The sequence below is a fragment of the Belonocnema kinseyi genome, chromosome 3, assembly GCF_010883055.1.
Source record: "Belonocnema kinseyi isolate 2016_QV_RU_SX_M_011 chromosome 3, B_treatae_v1, whole genome shotgun sequence".
Taxonomy (NCBI): domain Eukaryota; kingdom Metazoa; phylum Arthropoda; class Insecta; order Hymenoptera; family Cynipidae; genus Belonocnema; species Belonocnema kinseyi.
The window spans coordinates 100,380,628-100,400,146 of record NC_046659.1 but is presented as its reverse complement, the minus strand read 5'-3'; positions in this window follow the sequence as shown (position 1 = coordinate 100,400,146).

Genomic DNA, 19,519 nt, shown 5'->3' with positions numbered 1-19,519 from the left:
TCTAGTTGAATTGCAATACCCCGAAAAAACTGCCTACCCATGTCAACTTCTCACTTAAAAAACGTTCAAAACATTCTGGCCCACTTTTCACTGTTCACCTGTGTGGGAAAGTTCAGTACTCGTACTCCTGCACCTTCTTTTTATTTCGGACTACACACTCTTGAATTTCTACTAAACAGTGTACACTGGAACTTGGATTGCCTCATTCCGGATTTAGGATATTCCTATAACAGATGGCCCTCTTTGTACAGTCAAGTCTGACAAACAGCAAGAGGTTAGCACTTTCCGCACGTTAGTTGCATCAGGCTGCATCTAACCTTCAAATCCAACAGAAATTATTCATCGACCCTGTCTGTTTAAGTACGGTCTGGATTTAAGATCAAGACTACCGCACGCTATTCAAAAAATCGTTCCTAATTTCAAATCTCAGTGTGTGTCTCAGTTTATAAAATCTTAGTAAAATTTGGGACGATCAGAGCAAATCTCCCGGTATCTTATATGGGATGATGGAGATGTCGAAAAAGTTGACAACGCCATTTTGTTTTTTCAAAAAAACAAAAGTTGTGCTGAATTGTGCTAGGTTTGTGCCCAAATATGCCGCAAACTTTTGTTTTAAGTTCAAATTTTAGTCAGAATTAAAAAAAAACTTTTTCTGGGCCAGAAGCGCCATTTTGTTTTTTCCGAAAAAATGTGCTGAATTGTGCTAGGCTTGTGGTCCATCGTGCCGCAAATTAAAAAAAAATGTAAATTGGAGCTAAAATTCCAAAAAAACTTTTTCGGGCCAGCAACGCTATTTTGTTTTTCGGAATAAAATAATATTCTGAATTGTGCTAGGTTTTGTGCTCGATTGTGAACATTTTTTTCCTAAAGTCAACATTGGAACTGAAATAACAAAAAAAAAAACATTTTTTGGGACATTACAAAGAAGAATTTTTAAAATGCATATTTCAAAGATCTGACAACTTTGTTCGATTGTGCTCCGCGTGCAAAGCAGTTATAGCCCTATATAGTTTTCACTCATGTCAATATTTTAAAATGAAATACTTGTTTCTTTTTCATCAGAATATTTTTTGAAATCCAAAAATTTTAAAAATGCTAATTTAAAAGATCTGAAAGTTGTGCTGGGTTGTGCTAAGTGTGCAAAACAATTGTTGTCGAACCGATTTTTTACTCAGGTCAATACTTTCTAATGAAATACTAGTTTTTTTTCATGAGAATAATCTTTAAAATCAAACAATTTTCAACATGCGAATTTCAAAAATCCGAAAGTTATGCTGGTTTATTCTAAGCGTGCCAAATAATTATTCTCTTACCCACTTTTTACTCAGGTCAATATTATTAAATGAAATACTAGTTTCTTTTTCATGAGAATAATCTTTAAAATTTTTTAAATTTTCAAAATGCGAATTTCGAAAATCTGAAAGTTGTGCTGGGTTGTGCGAGGCCTGCAAAATAATTATTCTCTTACCCAATTTTTACTCAGGTCAATATTTTAAAATGAAATACGAGTTTCTTTTTCATGACAATAATCTTTAAAATTTTTTAAATTTTCAAAGTGCGAATTTCGAAAATCTGAAAGTTGTGCTGGGTTGCGCTAGGCGTGTGAAACAATTATTCTTTTACCCATTTTTTACTCAGGTCAATATTTTTAAATGAAATACTAATTTCTTTTTCATGAGAATAATATTTACAATCAAAAAATTTTCAAAATGCGAACCTCGAAAATCTGAAAGTTGTACTAATTTGTGCTAGGCGTGCAAAACAATTATTCTCTCGCCCACGATTTACTCAGGTCTAGAATTTTTAAGGAAACACTAGTTTCTTTTTCATGAGAATAATCTTTAAAATTAAAAAATTTTCAAAAGGCGAATTTTGAAAATCTGAAAGTTGTACTGGGTTCTGCTAGGCGTGCAAAACAATTATTGTTTTACACACCTTTCACTCAGTTCTAGATTTTTCAATGAAATAGTAGCTTCTATTTGATCAGAATAATTTATGAAAACCAAAAATATTAAAAATGCGAAATTTCGAAAAAAAACTAGTATTTCATTAAAAATTATAGACCTGAGTATTAAGTGGGTAAAAGAATAATTCTTTTGCACGCCTAGCGTAACACAGCACAAATTTCAGATTTTCGAAATTCTCATTTTGAAAAATTTTTGTATTTTAAAAATTATTCTGATGAAAAAGGAACTAGTATTTCCTTAAAAAGTATAGACCTGAGTAAAAAGTAAGTAAAAGAATAATTATTTTGCACGCCTAGCACAACCGAGCACAACTTTCAGATTTTTTAATTTTGCATTTTTTAAATGTTTGGATTTCAAAAATTATTCTGATGAAAAAGAAACAAGTATCTCGTTTAAAAATATGCACCTGAGTAAAAAGAATGCAGGGCTATAAATGTTTTGCACGCGGAGCACAATCCAACAAAATGGTCAGATCTTTGAAATTTGCATTTCAAAAATTCTTCTTTGTAATGTTCCAAAAAATGGTTTTTTCTTAATTTCGGTTCCAATTTTGACTTTAGAAAGAGAAATGTTACGGCACAATTGAGCGCAAACCTAACATAATTCAGAATATTATTCTTTTTTCGAAAAAACAAAATGGCGTTGCTGGCCTGGAAAAGTTTTTTTTGGAATTTTAGCTCCAATTTTAATTTTTTTTTTAAAGGCGCGGCACGATGGACCACAAGCATAGAACAATTCAGCACAACATTTTTTCCGAAAAAACAAAATGGCGTTGCTGGCCCGGAAAATGTTTTTTGGAATTTTAGCTCCAATTTTCATTTTTTTTAATTTGCGGCACGATGGACCACAAGCCTAGCACAATTCAGCACAAATCTTATTTTTTCGAAAAAACAAAATGGCGTTACTGACCCAGAAAAAGTTTTTTTTTTTAATTCTGACTAAAATTTTGTCTTACAAAAAAAGTTTGCGGCATAATTGGGCACAAACCTAGCACAATTCAGCACAACTTTTGTTTTTTTGAAAAAACGAAATGGCGTTGCCAACTTCTTGGACATATGATGGAGGCAATCAAGTGATCTGATGATAGCAGTGTGCCCCGACATACTGGAAAAAGCCTGGTTTTTACCCCATCATTGACGGACTGGGTTGCAGTCAAGTAAACAATGAGGGGACCTACAGGTTTAGGTGGGTTATGAACCACCAAACGTACATAGAAAAATTTCTAGAGGTACCGGCTCAGGGATCGAACCCCTGACCTCTGAGGTGAAGTCACTCCTGCTGAAAGCTGAATATAGAGCGAATCTGAAATTTGAAAAGAAAAATTATTTTAAAATTGCAAGAATGATAAAAATGAAAGAAACATAGACGTGAGCTAAAGTAAAGAGCATTATAAATGCTTGTTGTTGTTCAGTTTGAATCCAAACAGGAAAACGGGACAAAGGGGAAGTTACTTTTAATTTGGGGAAACAGAGGAATTCTCTTAAAAAGGTTTAACTTGTTAAATAAAATCTCTATTTTTCCCTCCCCATATGTAAAACGGCCTAGAAAATTCGTTGACCATCCCCACCCACTCACACACACAAACACTCTACGTAATTTTTACACGTCTTCTTAGCAAAGGAAATTTCACATTAAAGGAAATTGTAAAGTATTCTTTAAGAAAAATTGTAATGATTTGTAGAATAAAGTTTCCTTTTCTGACGCAAGTGACATTGGGAATTGCAATGCAAGAATACGACAATGCTTCAATTCAAATGTAAAAGGAGGGAAGAATGGCGAATGAGAGAAAGAGGACAGATGAAATACCGAAGAAAGATATCGACAGAGGCGAATGAAGGTAAGGAGGAAGAGAGAAGAATAAAGGAGAAAAAAATGAAAGAGAGAGGAGACAAGCTAAGTACCAACCGAGTGCCAGCCATACTTACCTATACTTTAAAGAAAAGGACCCCGAACAGACCGATCAACTACAGGTCGGGTTCATTTTAAATTTTATAGCTGGTCATTTGAGCAGCCTCGGGCGTGAACATGAATTGCCGTCATGAGAGGAACACCAAATGCATTTCGATCATTAGGCGTTCGTATTTATTTGAAACTCCTTATTGAGACCTTTAAGTGATGTAACAAATTAGATGCGATTTTGTGGAACAGAAAGAGGCCTGAAAATAGTAATTTCTATTTTTCACAAAATCATTTTTTATATAGAATGCGTGAAAAATACCCCTCAAAGTTTTGTATTTACTAAGATGCCATATTGGATTTGCCATTTGAAACGTTGTAATAAATATAAATTGAACATATATAAATCAGGTATAAATTGAACAACTTCAAAAATACCTCAGATATATACTACTTTTTTATCACAATGAATTATAACTCGGTGGGAAACAAGTCGTGATATATCTTCATAATTACAAAAGTAGTATGGCAAATGTCACTATGTTATTAAACAATACACGTGTCTTTTTATTCTCCTAGTACAAAAACATATTTTATTGGTAAGATAATCCTGAACTTTCGGACGTATCGAAAAAATAAAGTACTTCATTCTTAGTTCTAATAGAGATGAAAACTCTTTTTTTCATGCAACATCGATTTTGTATAGCAGAACATATTTGATTGCATCAAGGTTATTATAGAATTTTTCCACGTGCGTTTCTTCATTTTTTATTACTTTTTGATAGTAAGTAAACGTTTTTAAATCATTGAAGATTCTCGAGTATTTTCAATCTGCCTTTGAACTCTTTAATAGTAATCAGAAAAATGATTTCTTTAAAGAAACATTGAGTTCAACAAATTTTTGTTTAAAGATGGATGAGGTGCAACCTTTAACTTCATTAAAACTTCCTGAGAATTTTTGGTCAAGATTTTGAGCCAAGATCTAAGTGATTACATAGCTCAGCTGGTTAATACGCGCACTACAGTACACGGATTTACAGGTAGCGTAGGCAGGTTTCAAATCTGTGGAGTTTTTGTGTGAATTATGTAGAAATAATGATAAAAAATGAAGATTATATAATATAATAATCTTAAAAATAACTTTTAGTGTGTATTTAAGCGTGTTTTGAATTTTCAACGACTATCGCTTTGAATTTGGCTTGTGAACAGATTTTCTATGATTTTTACAAATTCTGTTTAAACGTTACATGCTTTTGGATTGATGATTAATCATTTTCTTGATTACGAAAGGTTGTGAATTTTAATTGATTTTCTCTCATATCTAAGGTTATAATAACAAAGTCACGGCATTTTTAATTACCTATTTTTTCCGTATGGCCGATGAAAGGATCTTCGTGGCCGATTATGGTAGATTGATGGATTCATCCTGCATGATTTGGAATGTTTTCCGTCTATATATGAATTACAGCCTTAATGGGTACTTTTAACCTTTCCGGAATGCCTTAGGCTTAATTTTTTAAAATTTGTTTGGAAACAAGAACATTGGTCGCTCTTGAAAATACTGAATAATAAGTTCTCAATTCTGCTTTATAACAAGCCGATTTTTTTTTTGTAATTAAAACATAACATCTGATCAACTGCAAGATGCCACTCGGAAGAAAATATTAACTGTGGCAATGAACAGTTCTTTCGCGTTTGGTCTATTAGCGAAAATTCTAGGTCTTTGCTGAAGGAATTATACCTTATTTAAAGATTAACGAAGATTCTTCTTCATGTCGCTATATTCTAGAAAATTAACCTTAATCTGCGCAGTTCCCGCACGATCATTCGCGCTAAGTTCTGAATGGCGTGATAGAAACAAATATTCATTTGATTTGTTCAGTTGCACAAGCTAACGTGTGTTTTCAAACTAAAATGAATAAGACCAGTGGATACATGAAGCGGTGTAAGATTAATGATGGCTCGGAATGATAATTGAGGTATAAAAGATCGAGTAATCTTGCAGCTGGAATGGCACGGACCAACTTATAGATGGATGCGCCTCTCTTGGGGGATCGCATATATGTGAGAGTCAATTTGCAGCGGAAAATAGCATCGTGAAATTGTTTCGTCTAAGGCAGTAGATAATTTAACAGCAAATTCCTACAGTAGCTGAGTATGAATTCCGAGCGACAGCCAGTATTCGTAACGGCAAATCAACTTCAAGTTTTCCGCGAATGAAAACGAGCGTGAACGAAACATCCTGGGCGTGTTTCTACCTACGAGAAATCTCTCCTTACAGCGTAAATTACGTATTTCCTATTTTCTGTAACAAAATCACATATTTCTCATCATCTTTAATCAACTGTGACATAAGAGGAATTTAACTTCGCAATTTGAGCCTTGCTACAAGATTGACGTGAACAGTGATTTGCGAGAATGTACGATTTATCTTTAAAACTGTAAATTGTAAATTATTATAATTCCGCGTGTTTTTTTCGTGTCCTCTTTTTGAATAGCATGACATCTAGCTGTGACTTTCAATGTAAAACAATTGAATCTGGGTTCCCATCAGTGGTCTTATTTTATTAGCGATCAGGAATTTTCTTTTTGATTATTGTTTCAATACCTGAAATGATTGAATGTTGGGCTGTCGTAGAGCAGCGACATAACAACGCATTATAATTTTGAAATCAACTGAATAAATGGTTAATTTAGAAAAGTCAAAATCAAACGATGATTAAAAAGGCTTGTCGAGATTCTGCTAATTTACTTTCATTACATTCTAATTTAATCTAATCCAACCATAATCCGAGTTCCAGCTTCGACCACGATCGTTCTCGGAACGATCAATCCCAATGCAACTGGAGGTATTCATCCGATTCTACACTTCCCACAAGACCAGAAGACTAGCAAATCGGCGAAATCATATTATTTTATAATAATCCGAGAAGGCAATTAACACTTGAAACTCTGACAGGATCACTGATTTGAATTGAGGCACTTTAAATAAATGTCAAGGATAATACATTTTAAGTTTTTCTAATTTTTCTGTTGTTTTAAATTACGTATTTTATTCCGTTCATAAAAGATTCTATGCTGAATATGTTACAAGATTAAAAGTCTCGTCTTTGTATATAATTGGTCAAAAAATAAAATAAAAAAATTTTTAGGGAAAAATTGGGGAATTTAGGAAATGAAATTTTACGGATACTCTAATATAATATTCTGGTCATTCATTTATTTACAATTTTTAAATTTGCCTTATTAAGTTAAAAATTTGAATTTTGCGTTGCAAATTCCACTAATTGGCAGAAAATTAACTTTTTGTTGATAACTCAACTGAAATGTTTCTCAGAAGAAAATGCAATTTTTGTAATGAGAATTGCCTCTTATTGGTTTAAAAATTCATTTGTTTTACTAGAAAATTCTTCTTTTTTATGTGGGATTCAACTATTTTCTTTCAAGTTCGTCTGTTATGGTCAAATTGAACAGTTTTGTTTATTAAAATAGAAGTCTTTGTTGCTTAAATATCCACTATAACATTGTATGGCGAAAATTTATTCTTTTGATCGAAAATTAAGTCTTTTTAACTGAAAATTACACTATTACAGTTGAAGATTCATCATTTTATTTGAAAATACATCCCTATTTTTGAAAGTTCAACTATTTTGTTAAAAATTTGCTTTTTTATAGCGAACTAATCATCTTGGTTTTAAATTCCCTTTTTTTTGTTAAAGGGGCAACTATTTTAAATACATTTTTTTGATAAAATTCATATATTTGGCCTTAAAGTAAAACTTATGGAGAGAAATTTTGTTTTTTGGAATATAATAAATGGCTATAAGAAATATATAAGAACGTAATTTAAGAGTTTTAACAACTTTGAAATGAAACTTTTTCCTTTGAAGTTGGTATTTTAAAAAATAATACACATATTTCCTGCATTAGGTCTTACTCACTTTATTATTCTTTTACCAACACTTTGTTTAAACTGATAAATTACGACTTTTTTAGTTTTTCATTATAACAAAATTGTATGGTCGTTTTGGCAGAAGGCACTTTTAACAAAAAAGGGCTAAAAGTGAATTAAATTAAAAATTAAAAATTTTCAATTAGATATTATAAGAATATTGTATATTTCAATGTTTTCTTAAATTTTCAATGACTTCCTTAATGATCAATATTCGTCACGTTCTTGGGCTCATTTTAAAGCTATTTTTCACAGTATCGTAAAGGTTTATGAGCGTCAACCATTCAAAACATTCCTCTTGAAGTGTGAGAACTTAAACCATCTCTCAACAGTATCACAAGAGCGTTATGAGAATATGTAAATCTAAACTATGACAGTGCAAGAACTTCAAGTTGTTCTATGGTTATAAAACTTTGCGATACCGTAAAAAATAGCTTTAAAATGAGTCCAAAAACATAAAAAAACATTAATTCTTACGAATTTCGTTGAAAATTTAAGAAAACATTGAAATTCACACAATTTTTGCAATATCTACTTGAAAGCTAGACAAATGGGCTCGACCCTGGGCTCATAATGTACATAATGTTGAGAGCATTTAATCCTCTGAAAATATGAAAAATGTAAGCACTGACATAGTTAAAATTAAGAGAACTTAATCATCAAAAAAGGTGAACCCTAACCTTTGACCGGTAGTGTAGTAAGATCCATAATCTTTATTCTAATTAGATCCACTAGGTAAAGCTCTCCACAATAGCCCATTAGTATCCATTGTCAATTATTTCAGTCGTCTCTCACTCTGCTGACTTCATCACGTATTTCATATAAACTATTTTTCTCCACAATTTCCTGTCCTGGCATACGACTTTAGCTCCTTTTTCATTTATACATCTTTTCATGCAGCTTTTATGTTTCTATGAATCTTTAAATCCTTTAATCTTGTCGCTGTATGTCTCATTCATACATTTTCACCATTCTTTTCTCGGTATGCCTGTGGGTACGCTCCCATTGACGTCATCCAAATATGTTTCTTTTGCCAATGGTTCTCCTTTCATTCTCTCAAAATAATCAAACCCTTTCATCAAATTTTTGTCACTCTTGTCAAACAGTGTTTTTTCTACAACACATACTTTGAGAATCCTCTCATTACTGACTTCGTCCGGTAGAGTTTTACCGCATATTTTCTGCAGCAATTGCATGTCAACCGCGTAAACTTAACTCCTACCATTTTCTGGGTAGATTCAGGTCTCGCCATAGCACAGAGCAGTGGGTGCAAGTACTGAATTATTTATTGCAATTTTAAATTTATGTGATACGTTTCTACTTCTGGTAATGGTTCCTGCACTGCCGAAACCTTCCTACCCTCGTTTATATGCTTGAATATCTCACTATCGATCATTCCCTCAGTAATAAATACACTTCCAAGATAAACGTGATTATCAACTTGTTCTATCCTCTCTTCGTCAAAGGCAATGTTGCATACTATTTTATCGCCCCTTCCTTCAAGCACCATCATTTTTGTTTTATATAAGTTAATTTTAAGTTTCATGTTCCATATGCTAGTATTCGTTCTGCTCAGTATTCTCTGCAAGCCATTGAATGATTCTACAGTAACAATCTTATCCGCTGCAAACCCTATAAATATATATTATTTTGATAAATGCATGTCAGAAATAGCCACTGAAACTGATAAGTAATCACCAGTACTGGTCCCTGTCACAGTGAAGTTTGAGTTGTTCAATATGAATAATGATTGCTTATAATTCCATTGAGAAAAATACCGACAATGGTTGGCGGGTGAGAACTATCGTGTAATAATTGTTTTTGCATAATAGGGCAAAAGTGCACATCCGGGTTAGAGGAGTAAAGTGTGCATTCAAATCCGACGAATAAGTGCACTTGAAACCCTTTTACTCGTCTTGTAATGATCGGATATATTCACTAGCTACCATTCTAAAACACAATATAGGCAGAGGCATTGCAGAAAAATTGTAGAATAGGCAATCTGTTCTCCATTTTTAAAATTGTTCAATCTAGTAAATTCTAGATCGATATAAAGTCTATGCATGGAAAATTTCCCACAAAGATGTAACTTTTGATAACGGTAATTCTCGTCAAAATGCTTTAAGTTGGAAGTGAAATTTGAAAAGTTCAGCATTTTCATGCATTACTTCTTTAGATATCCAAGGTATTTGCTCACCTGGAAAATCTGGAATAGTCAGGGAATTTGTATATTCCTGGAAAAACTTGGAAGTATGAGGGATTCTATTGAAAATTTAATAACTTGATTGCATTTTTCTTTTCTTTCTTGACTGAAAAATCTTTCTTGGTTGAAAATTCAACTCTTGTGAAAATTTAATATTTTGCGGAATTCACCTATTTTTGATTTACAACTAAATTTGGTTTTGTTAAAGAAAGTCTTTTCGGTTAAACATTCATTATTTTTAATGTCAATCCATAATTTTTGTTGAAAATTTAACTATTGTGTTGAAATTTTTTTTTTCAAATAGAAAATTAATTTTTTCTGAAAATTTAAATATTTCAGTTGATAATTGAACTATTTTGTAAAAAAATATTTGTCTTAGTCGAAAATTATTTTTCCAGAAAATTTAACTAATTCAGTTGAAGATTTCATCATTTTAGATAAAGCTGTTTTTCTTTGATTCATTATTAATTCTTTCAAATTAAAATTTCACTATTATATTTTTGGTTAGCTGAAACAATTAGATTAGCTGAAAAAAATTGGGAAATTCATATCTTTGGCTGAATTTTTGTTTAACATAAAATTATACTACTTTATTATTCATTAAAAATTTTTTGTTTTGTTTGAAAATTTAACTATTTGGTTGTAAATTTTACCCTTTTTGTTTAAAATGCAACTGTTTGGTTGAGTTCAGTTCAATATTCTATAATTTAATTGAAAATTCAAGCATTGTGTTGACATTTATTTTACGCTTTGGTAGTAAACATAACCTGTGTGTTTTGTGAATTGTTTGTTTACTTGTAAATAACACGAGAGTAAATAAATAAATTACGGTTAAAGATATTGAAAAGTTAAACAGTCAGTTTTACTTTAAATAACATGACATTATCACTAAAGTTTTATTATGTCCGTCATTTTAATCAATTTTGACCATTAGTTAGAAAAACTTCCACACATATCTATATTTTTTAGTTTAGTGCTGAGTTAATTCCAGTTGAAGATTTACCATTTATTTAAAAATGTATGACTTAGTATGAAAATTTAACTATTTCTTTATAATTTGTTTTTATTTTTGGCTAGAAGTTAATTTTTCTGACAAAAAATCTACCTATTCAATTTTTAGTTAAAAATTGAGTTTATTATAATATTTACAAAAGTTTTACTCAACAGCATATTGTTCTAAATTTTCGTGAAAAATCTCCTTATTTCCCCAGTCTTTACAAGTCTTCTACACACCTGAAAAATAACCTGAGTTTAAAAATATTATTATATTAAATATGTACTAAATTTTAATTATATATTATAAAATGAATATTTGATATAATTATCATTCAAATTCATAAACTTTAGCAACAAAATCAAAATAATATTAAGTATGTTTTAAGTATTGTTTATTTATTTACTTATTTGATGGTAATCAGACATTGAATAATATTTTGTAATATATTTTGTAAAAGCTTTTTAAATTAAACGTTCTAATTAAATCCTTAGAAACTTTTACCATTAAGAAATTGGGTACTTATCCTTTAATAAAGTCATTTTCACAAATGAAAAACAGTAATTGCATTTTACATATGAATTTTACTGTTTTCACACATTCATATACATATTCCGAGTTAATTATTTAAAAAACTTGGAAATACTTGAATGGCTGCGTATACTGGTGAACAATTTTTCCTGGAAAAAAATTTAGATACCTGGAAAAAACTTGAGATTGCTAGGGAATATATTTTCAGGATTTGAATAGACCCCCTAATATATAATAAAATTATTTCAATTTACAAATAAAATTAAACTAGATAAAAGGGTAATGATATATTCATGTCAAGGAAGCATGGTGAAAAGACATCTAACAAGATCGATATCAGTGCACAGAACGTCGAAACTATTTCCGCCGCTTGGCTTCAGCTTTTTTCCAGTAGCTGAATCTGACCCCTGAAAAAGCGAACGACGAAGGGAAACTCGCGACAAAACATTTGTCCAAGTTATTAAACGACCCTGTCCTCTATCGAATTATTGCGGATTTCGCAGCGGTAGCTTTTTGTTACCAACCTTCGCCAAGTGGCTAGATCGTTTCGCTTTAGTTTTTCACTTGCGCCATAGCCAGCGAAATTGCGATCGTTTCGAAGTATTCCAGAGTATTGACCAAAGAGTTTTCACAATAAGAACTATCTTGGCACAGATTGAGTTTACTGAAAGCGCGTCCGATTCTTTCAAATGCGTTGTTTTCAAACCGCAAAGTAAACTTGGTCATTAGCTCATGAAATGTGTCACGCTATTGTGAACAAGCTTTCCACTACTCCCCTCCTTCTTTGCAGATGATTACACGAAACTTGAAGCCCCCAGGGCGACTTGACAAAGAAGAACACCCCCTTCCCCTTTTAAGTCGAATATTTTTCTTTGATATCATCTGATAACAGGCGGGGATCCAGAGAAGTGACTTGGAGGGTAGAATGCACTTTTTCGTTCATAAATGTCCAGAGCCTTCAATTTTGGTCCGAATAAAATTTTTTAAAAATTAAAGTTGATTAAATTCTGAAGAGCTTGACGCACCGAGGTTTCGTCTCCTCTATTTTGTTATTAATAATTTCTTCACTTGTAGTTCGGAAAATTTCAAATGCTGTACATAACAATTTTTTACTCGTCAATAACTGATTAGGTAAACTTCATATTGTCTTAAATGAATGTTTAGGGACTCGTGGAATACAAACAATGTTTAGATTATTCCATTTATTTGTTACAAACAAATTTCATGAACAAGTTAGCAAATAGTCTTATTACCGGTAAAAGAATTTCGTTTTTTAAAAGTGCTTCATATTAATGTATAAATGACATTTAATTACAAAACCAATTGGAAAGTTTATAATAATGATTGTTATAAACATTTCTTGTGGCAAAATATTAAAATTTTAGATTTTTCTAAATTATAATTGCCCTTTTGAAAAGAAAAAAATTTTTTGCAGTGAAATTGTTTTAAGCTGTTGGACGAAGGACTACTAGTCACAAAAATATTTGAGAAGTTAACAATAACCATGTTATAAATATGTCTCGCGACAAAATATTTAAATTTAAGGTTTTATAACATTTTAATTTCCTTTAATCGCTAGAATGGCTATGGATATTCCTGAAAATGTATCTTTGATAATATTTAGTAATATATAACAACTTTAATGTTTATAAATAATTTAGATAAACAAATTCCAAATGTTGGCAGTTTTACTTGAAAAATGTTGGGTATTCAATCGCAACAGATTAAGAGTGAATCATAGCACTTCATGTAAACTTTAATATTTTTTATCTTATTTGTTTATAAATAGTCAGATTGTTACATTTTACTTAATATTATCAAAGATATATTATTTTCAGGAATATCTTCACCCACTCTGACTATCAAAGAAAATTTATATTTGATAAAATCTTAAGTTGAAACATTTTGACACAAGAATTGTCAATAACCGTAATTATTGCTAACCTTTCTAATATTATTTAAAATGATGAATATCTAAACAATTTTATATTAGCGATGATTTATTAAGCACCAGAAGCTGCTTATGAGCAGTCACATACTGAAATATAAATATTTTATAGAAGCCTCTAAAAACAAAACAAAATTTCTTGACATTCCCTGGTACCTAAACATTTTTTCAAGACATCAAAATTTAAAATATTATACTTTTATGACTGAAAACATGTTTTATTTGAATATTGAATAATTGACTACAAAACAAAAGCATTAAAACTATTGGTACTCTTATAAATTTAAAGTATTTAAATTTAAATCATTTTTAATTAATTCATTCATTAAACAATTTTATCAGACTTTTTCGAACTTAGAGTTCTTTTTCTTGTCTGAAAAAGCCGAGTTTTGTTTCCTTCAAATCTTTTCAGGTTAAAAAAAGGACAAAAAATCTATTTGTAAGAAATAGCGTTCAAAAGCGAATTGGGACATTGTATCCAATTTTTGTGAAAGAGTTCAAAGCATTTAAAAGATTTTAAATATTCAAAAAATGTCAAGTCTTCCGGTTAATCTGCGTTTTTAAAGAATTCCCTTAAATTTTGAAATATTTTAAAGGATTTCATAGAATTTATAAAATTTTATAATATTAAAAAAGATTCAAAATATTCTTAAAGATTTCAAAGGATTTGAAACATTTTAGGGTACATCCAAAGATCCCAAGGCATTTTTAAGAGATTTAAAGAATTTGAATGATCAATAATCTTTAAATATATTTATTTCTTTAAAAATGTTTGATTAAAAAAAATTATTTTAAAAAATCAATCATGAAAATAAATTTTCAAATTTGGAAGCATTAGAGTTGCTCAAATGTTTTCTCTGGAAAAGTAAGTTCACAATTATAAAAATTCGACAATTTTTCAAAACTTGGCAAAAGGCGAATGTTTTAGAAAAGTGTTGACTTTTAAACCCGAAAACATGAATTTCTATCCAAGAAAGATAACTTTTCATTTAAATAGTTGAATTTTCTATAAATGAAAAATCAATATTACACCAAACAGTTAAATTTATAACAAAATGGATCAGCTTTTAACCAAAAAAGACGAATTTTCAATGTAATAGTTGCATTTTAAACTAAGAAATTTCTTACCGAAAAATATTAATTTTTAATCCAAAAAAAGATAAAATTTCAATAAAAAAATACAAATTTTCAACAAAGCAGTTGAATTTTTAAACAAATAAGACTAAACTGCAAATAAAAACAGTTGTATTTAAAGTCAAATAGTTCAATTTTCAAGCTAAGAAGACACATTTTTCAGAAGATAGTTAAATTTTAAATCAAAGAGAATGAATTTTCTATTCAAGAAGATAAGTCTTTAAAAAAACCATTACATTTTTAACAATTAATTTTAAGTCTAAATTAAGTCTGATCCAAACAGTTGCATTTTTCACTAAAAAAGATGTAATTTCTACCAAAAGAGATGAATTTTCAAATACTCACAAATAAATTTTTCTTCAATCAATGAACTTTTTTTATATACATGAATATTTGGGTGAATCAAACAAATTATAGTTTGTTAAACAAAATATTTGATTAACCAAACCATTTTTTTAGGAATTAACGATATACTCCATCTACCAAAAAATTTGGTTAGAACAATCCAAAAATTTATTTAGGTTACCCAAGTATTTTTCAGTCCATATAATAACCATATTCCACGTTTCGAGCAACGAGAGTTTGGATTCTTTAATCAAAACCAACCTTAAATTAAAAAGGGAAATTTTCAAAAAAGTAGTTGAATTTTCGACCCGAAAATATAAATCACCAAAATATTAATTTTCAACCAACAAGTTGAATTTCAGTTTAAGAAATGTAATTTCTTATCCAAATAGATGAATTTTCAACGAAACATTGAAATTTTCAAGCCGAAAAGACAAAGCTTTGATTAAAAACTTGTATTTTAAACCCAAAAATTCGAATTTGCAACACCAAAAATATTAATCTTTAACCAAATGGTTTAATGTAAAACTAAAAACGATGAAAGTTTGATTACCCAAAAAGACGACTTTACAACAAAATACGCACAATTGAAACCAAATTGTTCAATTTTTAACTGAAAACAATCAATTTTCAACCAATAATTAAATAGTTTAATTTTCAGATAGAAAAATTAATCTTTAACCAAAAAAGGGAATTTTCAAACAATAAAATAAATGGTGAAAAAGTTGATCAAATTTAAATCAAGTAGTTGAATTAAAAACCAAAATAATAATTTTATGCAAAAAATATAAAAGTTGAATTTTCATCTAGAAATCATCATTTAAAAGAAAATTAAATTAGTGAAAAAAGGAGTTATTTCAAAAATAGTAAAAATGGGAATTAGGGAAACAGCATGAAATCTATATTTAGATGATTTACTTGTAAAATGAAAACACTAATTTTATTCTTTTCAATCATATCAACAAGTTTTCATTCATATTTTTATATTCTCCATGTGGGATGTGACATTCCACGTTAACGCCTCCACCTACGTCACAAATTGTCACAAAACCTGTTACTCTTATCCCCTAGCAATGTGACATAGTTTTCGAACAGCCCCAAGGAAGAAACAAGTGTATCTATCAACCGGGGTGATTTCGGGATTAGTTTTGCTTGTTAAGTTTAGGGTCAAATATAATTTTACTTCCTTTATATTATTTTCTTTTCCACTCCTTGTTATGTAAAGGAAACGTCGTGTTGACTATTAAATATTTTTTTTCTAAAGTAATCGGCAAACTTAACACCCTTCGAGCCCTTTGGCTGGATAATCAGATGTGCATGTTTGTTTAGGACAAAGGCCTGTCACATGTGATCTATGCTTTCTGTTTAACGAACCTCTCTCAATCACAGGGCTTCTTCAAATATCGAACTTTTAAAATCGAGATTATTAAAGTCAATAGACCGGTGACAGTGTGTAATACTAAAAAATGGCTATTTGTTTTTGAACTTTAAAAGCTTGCTGTAATTCTATCCATCATTTTAAATCTGCACTTAAGACTATAGATACAAATCAAACCTAAAAAATTATTACTTATTAAATTAGGAAAACTACTTTTAATAAAAGAAATCACTGCATAAAAATTGATTCTGGAGAAAAATATTATTTCCTTAATTTTTGGTTGATTCTGAAAAAATCTATACGTTTTTCAGTTCTTCCAGATAGCAAAAGAAACAGTCCAAAAATGTGTATATTTCTAAAATGGCTTTTATTTAAAAATTCGTTGGTAAAAAATTTAAATAAAGAAGATTTATTTTCAAAAATTGAAATGAAAAATTATTTGGTGTCAATTAGCAGAATTCTTGAAATATTTAAAAGCAAACCCTACAGGATTGGAACGAATCATGAGTTTAGAGTGTCTGTTTAAAAAATTTATTTAAGATTGACATGAAATCTAATTTTTTACGAATTATTTTGAGCATTGAAAGCAGAGCATTCAAAAAATTTACAATTCATAATTAGATTTACAAATTAATCGGTTCATTAGAGACAAATACATAAACAAGGGGAAAACAGATTATAAGGAAAAAGTAGGTCAATTTTAACCTTATCGAAGATCATTTATAGGTAAGCTGCTGATATGAATAATTGAAAATTATGTTAACTGAAATAAAAAAATACCTGAAGGATAAAAATGTATATAGACAATAATCAAAAAGGTCTCAATTAAAATTTCATTCAACACTTTTTCTAACCAAGTTTGTAGATTAATATTATTTCAGAAGTAAGATAAAGCCATAAATTGCGATCTAAATTCATCTGCTTTATTGTCAGGTATTTTCGTGATAATGAATTCAATATCTTTAATAATTTCAAATACAGTGAAACTCTTCTATAGCGCCAATTTTGGGGCTAATGGCGGGTGGTAACTAACTTATTATACCCCGCGCCGTTTTTGTTTGTTTACGCCTGAGTGCTCGCCTGAGTGACAAATGCAGAACCCGCGCAGCTCCTGTTGCACCTATCTGCGGCGCGGCGTAAGTTCAGCATCTTTTCGCCTTTTGTTGCTCATACAATCTTTTAACCTCAAAATGTTAATAACTCACAGTGGAATAATCACATTAGAAACATCTAGAAAACAGGATCATTAAAACTATTATTATTTAGCTCAGTTACCCTGTCAAAACAATCGTTAATAATAAAAAAGGTACTTATTTATAATTTTTTCTGCATAACGTGTTTCATATTTAAATTCAAACTGTGTATCTGTACATAGAAATCTTTTTATAATCAAATTTCAGAGAAATTATTTTAAGTCTTCAGTATTTTTATCTATTTTTTTTTTAAAATAAAAACTTCTTTTTGTCGTTAAACTCAAATCTTTTCAGAAAAAACCCCATGAATTTTGCACTTTATCAACAAATCTTGATGTAATGCTGCTGATCTTAATTTTTTACTGATCACATAAAATTCTTTAATATTTTTTACCGGTTCTCAAGTCTCATCAATCCCATTACCCACATTTTTCTCAATTTTACTAAGGTTCATAATTTTAGTAAGATAATTCAAATTCTAAAAATTAATAAATATTTTCAAAAAGCTTAACTTCATACATAGGACTCATTCCAAAATGTTTTAATGTTTTTATTTATTTTTTAACTCTTTTTCACCCTATGGTTTTTTTGTTACAATATTATGTTTTTCTCTAATGAGCTGAAAAAAAGGTAGTTTGGAAATCTAATTTTAAATTGCAAATTTTTTTATGCTTTAGTTTCGTTGCGTAAAATTATTCATAAGAAAGTAGATTTAATTTTGATCTGAAATAAAATAATTCCTTTAGATTTTTCTTGACTTTATATTATTGTTCAAGCGGAAATAAATCTCCTTCTTATACTAAGATTCTAAAGAATTGGTCTATAGAATACAAACTTTATGTCGTCTAAAGAGCTAATTTCTGAGTGCAGAGAGGTGTAAAATGCGATTATTTTATGCTCTTAGGTGACGGTAATAAAAATTTCAAAGCTCAGCCGTTCGTCTGCGTGCTGCAGATATGGCGACAATAGTAGCTTTGAAGTCAAACTGAATGAATTTTATCCAGTTATTTTGATTATTAAAATATGCCATTCATTTGGATGCACTATATTTCCTCATTTAGTAGCAAAACAAAAGTTTCTCGTTTATTTTAATACAATTGTTGACGCATTGAGTTATTGTAGGGTAGCATTCGAAATATGAAACAAAAGGGGGATTAATTCTATTTTCTAGAGATTGACGTCAAAGTTAGAGTTGAAACACATTTGAATTTTTAATTGATGATGAAAATTTAATTTTTTATTTCATTGTTTCCATATCTGTTACTTGCAGCATTTTCTCTTCAGAAAAAGTTATGCAGTATGGTGTTTGAAAGATAATTTTTATTTGTACAGATGCCACATGTAGGTGTAGACGATCGATGGTCATTTGAACACGTCAGTTGTTATCATCGGAAGTTCTGTTTTATTTAAAAACGATAAGAATTTTCTGAAAGCCTGATAGATAAAGCCTAAATTTAACGAATAAGATTTTTATGTTCCTTATCGTGATTTTTAATAGGAATATTTCTTCAGTGAATAATTTAAATTATTTTAATTTGTATTACCGCTTTGATTAACTTAATGTAAATAAGTTTTCATAAAGAACCTCGTACAAAATGCACAGAGAGTGATTTTCTTTAAATATATCTAATTATTAAATTTTCTGTTATTACGAACCTGTAAATCAATAGTTTGAAAGACAAATATCAGAAAAATGGATAGTTTTTAAATGTGTTTTATTAGATAAATTAGTTTATCATTGGAATTTTGTCTTCAAAAAGCTTATTGTTAGATTTGACTGCTTGTGTATACATGCTGTTTGGGGGTTGTTTTAACACCCCTAAAAGGTTTAAGCAAGAAAACCGATATTTCTAAAAAACCAAAACCACGGGAGTTTTTTATTTTACTAATGGAATGACAAAGAATTTAAACAAAGTTCAGGAAGCGTCCCCTACAGTGAAGAAATCGGCATTTTAACTAAAAATGCTAGCTAGATCTA